At 33.0% G+C, this 8,466-nt stretch overlaps 1 pseudogene; it reads left to right on the top strand.

Moving 5' to 3' along the window:
- The first annotated feature begins 2,210 nt into the window (after positions 1-2,210).
- LOC141502860 (large ribosomal subunit protein eL43-like) lies at positions 2,211-2,518 on the top strand (annotated as a pseudogene).
- Positions 2,519-8,466: the final 5,948 nt, after the last annotated feature.

The raw sequence follows: 8,466 nt of genomic DNA, 5'->3' as shown, positions 1-8,466 counted from the left end.
TCTATTTTATTGTTTGTTTTCATAAAATCAGCTCTTATTTTATTAGTTCAATAGTTTTATTCTTTCAGTTTTATTAATCTCTTTTATTTTCAGAACTTCTAATTTGATATTTAATTGAGAATTTTTAAATTTGTTTTTCCTCTAACTTTTTTAGTTGAATATCCAATTTATTGATCACCTTTATTTCTATTTTATTCATTTAAGCACTTAGATATAAAATTTCCACTAATAACTGATTGGGCTGTAAATACTACAAGTTCTTTTATGTTGTCTCATTTTTGTCATTGTATTAGATGAAATTATTATTTATTTCTATGATTTGCTGTTTGAACCATCATTCTTTTTTTCTTTATTTATTCATTTTCCTTCATATGGATATGCATATTTTCAAGTTACAAAATTTCCCTCCATCCTCCCTTCCCACCCCCTTGCCCTCAGCAGGGAACAGACAGGTAAGAGATGTTACATAGGTATTTGTATGTAAGTAATTTTTAGCATGAGGAATTACGATTAAGGAAAAGATACAAAAGAAATAATTTTTGTAAAGTGTTCATAAGATTTGGAAGGGTTATTTATTTTTTTCTATGTGTTTTGTTCTGTTTTTCTTCCTCTGGATGGGGATAATATAATCTATGCCAGTCAAATACAGTTGTCCTAGCTTTCTGGACTGCCAAGAGGAACTGCTTCCATTAAGGTTGTTCATCCCCTAGTGTTGTTGTTATGTACATTGCTCTCTTAGTTCTACTCCCTTCAGCATCAGATCCTATAACTCATTCCATGATTCCCTAGAGTGACTTATAGAGTTCTTATAGAACAATAGTTTTCCATAATATTAATGTACCATAACTTGCTTAGCTATTCCCCAATTGATGGGCATCCCCTCAATTTCCATTTCTTTGCTGCCACAAAAAAGCTGCTTTGAATATTTTAGAACATGTAAGACTTTTCTCATTTTTCATAATTGATTATTGATTATTGTTTCTGGGGGAAACCCAAGGGAGTTATAAAAAGTTCTTGGTTTTTATCTGCCATCTTGACTATGTCCTCAACTCTAACTTACTATTGATAGGAGAAATGAAAATTAAAACACTTCCGAGATACAGCATTATGCCTATTGGATTGACTCATAAAACAGAAAGAGAAAACAGCAATTGTTGAAGGGAATGTAGGGAATATGAGATATTAATGCACTTTTGGAAGGAGTTGTGAAATAATTCCACCAGTTTGGAACTATACCCAAAGAACTATAAAATCACAAATATCCTTTGACCAAGCAATGCCACCACTAGAGGAATTGATGAATGGTCAAAGGATACGAATATGCAGTTTTCACATGAAGAAATTTTAAAGTTAGACATAATTATATGAAAAATGCTCCAAATCATTATTAATTAGAGAAATGCAAATTAAAACAACAATGAGGTATCACATCGCATCTATGAGATTGGCCAAGATGAGAAAAAGGGAAAATGATCAATGTTGGAGAGGTTGTGGGAGGATTGGGATATTGAGTGAACAGATCCAACCTTTCTAGAGGGCAATGTGGAACTATGCCCAAAGAGCAATAAAACTGTTCATACCCTTTGACCCAGCAATTCCAATTCTAGGCCTATACACAAGAAAGCATAGAAAATGGGAAAAGTCCCAAGTGTTCCAAAATATTCATAGCAGCTCTTCTTGTAGTGGCAAAGAATTGAAAATTGAGGGGATGCCCATCAATTGGGGAATGGCTAAACAAGTTATAGTACATGAATATTATGGAATATTATAGTTCTGTAAGAAATCATAAATGATTTAACACTAGAGAAGCATGGATCTGATGCTGAGTGAAGGGAGCAAAACCAAGAAAAAAATGTACAGGTTAACAACAACATTGTGAGATGAACAATCTTAATGGAAGCAGCTCCTCTCAGCAGTTCAGAGAGTATTAGTCAATATTAGACCGGCTATGGACAATATTATCCCAATCCAAAGGAAGAAAAACAAAACAAAACAAAACAAAAACAACCCTTCAGAATCTGATAAACATGTTATAAAAATTGCCTTATGTATTTCTTTCTCTTAATCCTAATTCCTCATATTGAAAATGACTAATCTGTAAACATGTTTATCAATATGTACAATGTACAATGCTAACCTGACTATTTACTGCTGAGGGGAAGGGGGTGGGAAGTAAGGCTGGAAGGAAATTTTATTACTTAAAAATAAACATGGCCTCTCCGAGCTGCGGCCCTGCAACTGGCGACATGGCTAAATGTACAAAGAAAGTCGGAATTGTTGGTAAATATGGAACACGTTATGTTGCATCCTTCAGAAAAAATGGTGAAAAACTAGCCAGCATGCCAAGTATACCTGCTCCTTCTGTGGCAAGACCAAAATGAAGAGATGGGCCATGGGTATCTGGCATTGTGGATCCTGTATGAAAACAGTAGCTGGTGGTGCATGGACTTACAATGCCACCTCTGCAGTCACAGTCATATATGCCATCAGAAGACTGAAGGAATTGTAAGACCAGTAAAATCTTTTATCTATTATCTGTAGCCCATAGTCCAACAATAAATGGATTAATTTGTGGAATAAAAACAATAAACATGTACATATGGATGAAAGAAATAAAAAAAAAGAAAAAAGAAAAATGGGAAGGAAAAGAATCTATATCATTAAGATTTTGATAAAATCTTTTTTTCCAGTGTCCCGGAATTAGAAATGGAGGGAACTACCATCAGTCGGAGAATGACTGAACAAATTGTAGATTGTGATTTTGATGGAATGATGAACAGAATGTTTTCAGTAAAACCTAGAAAGACTTACATAAGCAAATGCAATTGAAATGTACTGCATACAAAGTAACAGTAAAATTATAGGATGATAGGTTATGAATAACTTAAGTTTTTTCAGTAGTGCTGTGACCCAAGACAATTCTGAAGGACTTATCATAAAGACTATTATCCATCCCCAGATAGAGAGAACTGATGGTATCTCTACACAAATTCAAGCATACACTTTTAAAACCTTTTTTTTCTTTAGGGTTCTTTTTTTTGGGGGGGGGATAAGGCCTATGTTTTCTAATATAATGTGATTATTATGGAAATGTTTTGCATGACTACATTTTTATTTAGGCTTTTGCAAGGCAATGGGGTTAAGTGGTTTGCCCAAGATCACACAGCTAGGTAATTATTAAATGTCTGAGGCCAGATTTGAACTCATGTATTCCTACCTCCAGGACCAATGTTCTATCCACTGTGCCACCTAGCTGGCCCTTATGACTTACATATTTTAACCCATGCTAAATTACTTGCTTTCATAATAAAGAGGTGTGGGTTGGGGAAAAACAGAGAGAATTCAGAACTCAAAGTTTTAAAAATGAGTGGTAAAACAAATTTTTACATGAAACTGGGGGAAAATAAAATAATAATAATAATAAAAAAGCCAGATCTAAACAATCGGAGAAATACTAATTGCTCACAGGCAAAATGAGCCACTATAGTAAAAATAACAGCTTTACTACCACTCATTCAATTTCATATCAACCAAACTACCAAAGAATTATTTTGTAGAACTATAAAAATAAAATTCACCTGGAAAAATTATAGGTCAAGAATAAGGAAAATGAAAAAATATAATAGAAGGTGGCCAAACAGCACTACATTTCAAATTACATTACAAAATGGTAATCATGAAAACAATTCAGTACCCAAAAGTTTCTGATTTAGTTTATGTCTCACAGAATGGAAACTCTACCAGAGCAAACTAGTCTGCAAAGTATTGAATATTTCCCATCTATCCAGTGCCTCACTTTCTACAAGAAAATTGCCCTTAAGGCCTTTGTCTTCCTTTTGATATTGCTCCAAACTTATTCTTTCTATATCCTGTTTGTTCCTAGTTATTTGTATGTCACTTCCACCAGTAAATTAAGACTCAAGAAAGTCAGGGTTGTCCTTTGCTTTTCTTTTGCCTTAGCAGAGTAAATTTCTTAATACATACTCAATGAAGAAAAAAACATTGTTAGGAATGTATGCTGCAACTATTCAAATTATGAATTAGGGTTTCTGAACCCTCTATCTCATCCTCCCCAAAATAAATAAAATGCAATTTGGGATTGAACTTCAGGTTTCTATGGTTTTATCATATTTGTATTTCCCACATCCTCTATGATTTGGATGTTCTTGAAAAGTTTCTCTGGTTGACTAATTCATCACCATCTGGACAATGATAGATCAATCAAGAACCATTTAGGTACTTAGTGTGTCAAGTGTCTTTCCAAGATATTCAGAAGTTTCTTAAAATTCATTTAAGCATTTCCTCTTATTGTAGTGATGTATTATTAAGAAAATTATACTCAGAGTTAGATGGTACTGATTTTTAATCTTGCCTCAGCCACTTTTTGGCTTCATGACTTTACACAAATTATTTAACTTCCCTGTACCTCAGTTTTCTCAGTTCTAAAACAAAGAAATTGGATCCAATTATCCCTGTGATCTTTTCTAAGAGTCTTTGAGTCCATGAAAGATATCCAGTCTATGGCAAGGTGTACATTCAAAGTTTTTTCCAGTTTGGCAGGACCTGCCAGGCCTTGTACTCTGCTGGCATATTCTTCAGAAATCTAGGACTTGTCCTTAACCATGAGGTATTTGGGTATGACTTCCATGGAGAAATTCAATAAAGTATCTAAATTTGCTCTCCCAGATACTAAAGAACTCACAATTGAATTAAAGATTTAAGAGAGAACAAAATCATTTCTCTTATCCTTTCAGGCAGAAGGGAGGAAAACACAAAATAATTACCATCAAATTACAAAAATGTTAAGATGTTAAAGATATAAGTAAATATCAACAAAAAGTTGTCAGTATTGTTTCTCCATGTAAGATATGTGAATTTATTTCAGTTAAATGAATATATATATATATATATATATATATATATATATATATACATATATGGCTCATGGATAGCATGGATAGATATATTTGAAATCTGGTCCACCTCTCTGCAATTTTCTCCTTGAGGGATCTAAGAAAAGTTCCATAATTGATTTTGCTTCTTTTCTTATCAGTCTCCAAGAAGGCTATAAAATTAGAGAATCATTTTTCTATCACTCCAGAAATATTTTGCTGTAAGGGTATAATACTTTGAGTTGAAGAGGTCTAATGCCATGTTCACTGATTATTCTTAAGGATCAGTGAAATCTTTAGTTTACTCCTGCTAGTTTAACTCCTTTCCATCAAATGCTGGTTGTACCAAAAAAAAATTTAAAAAATGAATAAATGGGTTCACACACAGAATTGACAAAATTCAAAGTAGATACAAAGTAAAAATGAAAAATTCTAGGTTGTCATATTCTAGGTGATATTCCTCCCATAAATTCTTATTTATTGAAGTTACTTTTCTTCCATGCACAGGAATGAAGGGATATCTGTACAAAATGTCTTTATTCTATTCCTATGGGATGTTCTGTTGATATGGAGCATTTGGCTTTGGATTAAAGGGGAAAATATGCTAGGGAAGCATAGAGGCTTTTAATTTGGCATTATGCTACCTGCAGTGAGGGAATACTTCTTTTCTTTTGGTTGAGTATGTCTAGCTGAAGAGGACAATCAGGAAGGAAACTAAATGAAATTTCTCTCCCCTAGCACCTGGGAAACATATTCCACAACACAAAAGGGAGAGATTGAGCTAACTGTCCTACTATCCTAAACTACATAGCTACAGGTTTCTTCCATTAATAGTTCCCAACCTCTTTTGGCTTGAAGCATCCCTTTGCATATTATACAATTCCCATGACAGCCTTAACTTAAAATAATCTCCTCCTTCTAAGACAGACCTTAGTCAACAAATTTGTAATCTTTCTTACTCATAAACCCATGTGACTTGTTTATGATTGCTTCTTTTGCAGATGATATAAAGTAATTTTAGTGACTTGGGGTCCATATGTGAAGCCCTGGGGTTCGTTTTGATATCCCATCATGCAGTGAACCTCCACACTCTCTTCCTATCTTGAAAGAGTTTCTCTTCTGGGATTTGGATATGGCACATATGGCAGCTAACGAAAGACAAAGTGTCCTATGTTAATGCACTGAAGAATTATAGTTTCCATTTAGAGAGAGTGTGTGATGATAAATACATATTGACCTAATTCTCAGGTGCCTATAAAATACTTAACTTGAGTCATAAGTGTTTATATAGGGCAAACTTATGACTGGGTATCTTTATGATATGTACCATATTTATCCTGGCAGGGAATCACTCAGCAGGGAATCCCAATATATGAGATGGGTTTTCTCCATATTCCCTGAGGAAAAGGTCTTGGGCTGGTTTTAGAAGGGTGAAAATAAATGGTTTAAATCCCTTTTCAAAAATCGTTGTTCTTCCTGCATTTAAGATTCCCTTGCAGCATGTAAATCTTTTGTGAAAAACACTAAATGAAATGACCTACTTGTGTTATTGTCTTGCAGACAGATACATACACAGGAATATAATAGGATACCAAAATAGTTATGATATATTTATGTATATATGTATGTGTTTCTGAAACATACATGTGTAGATGTATGCATATATGTATTTGTGTACACAAACATGTATATGTATACATATATCTATATATGTACATATAAATATAAAGAAGTTTGAATTGGGGATTAGTCCAATATGTGCTAATGTGCCAAGATTTGATATGATATGGTCTTGCTTACTCATCTGAACCACGAAAAAAAAACACCCTAATTGGCAGCATAGTTGAATAAACCATTCCTTCGACTTTGGAACAGATGTGTACCTGGAATTTTATTCCAGGGTTTTGATTTCCTAATAGTCAGGAAACCATAATTCCCAACAGAGAACCACAAACTTGAGAAAGTCATGTAAGTCACATTTCTATAGCATTTTGAGATTTGTTAAATAATTTCCTCAAAAGAATCTTTTGAAGCAAGAAGTATAGATTTTATTAATTCCTTTTTTATTGATGAGTAAACTGGGGTTCTGAGATGTTGAATCAGCAATTCTAAATCTAATACTCAATCTAATCTGCCACAATTGCCTTTTATTCACAGCTTCTTTCCATGGTTTATTGACAGGGATCTGATATAGTGAAGACCTCAACCAAATTGCTTATTGGAAAAGTTTTATTTTATTTTTTATTAGATTATGAATTCTTTGCCTTTTTGTGTATTTGTCATGGAATACTTATGATTATGAAACTTTCCAGAGAATTTTTTATGTAAAAAATAAAATGCAAAGGAGTAAAACTGTATTAAGATTTAGCTAAATAATATGAATTTTAAAAGTTTACAGACAACAAATTAAGAACCCCATTAAGTGACTAGTATACTTCAAAGAACTTCTGAGGGTTGGGTGGGAAAATCAGTTCAATTATCTTGAGAAAAATGTTCCCCACTTGAACAGAAAACTAATCATTGGAAAACAAACAATATATCTCCCTGTGAAATTTTGAATCCTTAATTTAGAAAAGCAGAAGGTTCTAGGATTTCTCTATTCTTTTTTTGCATATTCTTTCATTAAGCATAATTATTTCCTTTTCTTTTTTGTGTCCTCTATTTTTTAAAAATTTTACTTATTTTTAATATATGAAATGAAGCAAGCATTTATATAACATAGTAGAATAAAAAAGGTGATTGCTCATAAAACTGTAAATCTAAAATGTACAACTTGCTATTCTTTTTTAAATATAAAACAAAATAAATTTCTTCCCCCACCCCCAACCCTAGAGATGGCCACCATTAGGCACAAATTATATAATCAGAAAATTCTAAGAAACATTAACTACTTCAAAACACAAATACAAAGAAAGAAACTGAGGTACTAGGTGATTAAAACAAAGATTTTACATCCTTTTTGCTTGTTTTCCTTTATCTTGGTTCTGTTCACTTGTCTTCTTCTCAAATGAAGGGAAAAGTTGCATCTGCCTATCTCAAACTGACAACTGGTAGGGTTTAGTAACTTACATATACTTCTTTCTGGTTTGCTCTTTCCTATTCCAAAGAGGGTCTTTTGAGTCTCCTCAGATATTTATAGTATCTTCTCCTGGGTCTATGAAAAATGTATGGAAAGAGATTAAGATGAGTTAATAGGTTTTAAAACCTACTAAACAGCAAGACTGGTATCTATTATTTACAGACTATTAGAAATAATTATCAGATTCTTCTTTGGGGAAAAGAAACAGTTTTCAACTTTCTGTTTGACTCTTGCTGATTTCCAGGGACCCCATAAATCACTTAAAATTCAAAGAATGTTCTGATTTACCTTTTTTTTTTTTGCTAACAACATGCCTGTCTATTTGGACTTTTGGCAATTTTGGTCTATTACTGCATGTGCTAATTCAGCATAGCTTTTCCTATTCAATGTGCCAATTGGAGAGATTTATATTTTCTAGTAATTTGGTTTCGTGACAATCTATTCCCATTGGACCAGTTGAACTTCATTGTGTCACTGTTCCTAATTTCAAGAAAA

This window comes from Macrotis lagotis, chromosome X (genome assembly GCF_037893015.1).
Source record: "Macrotis lagotis isolate mMagLag1 chromosome X, bilby.v1.9.chrom.fasta, whole genome shotgun sequence".
NCBI classification, from domain to species: domain Eukaryota; kingdom Metazoa; phylum Chordata; class Mammalia; order Peramelemorphia; family Peramelidae; genus Macrotis; species Macrotis lagotis.
Note: the sequence above shows the minus strand (reverse complement) of the source record. Positions and strands in the feature narration are given on the sequence as shown.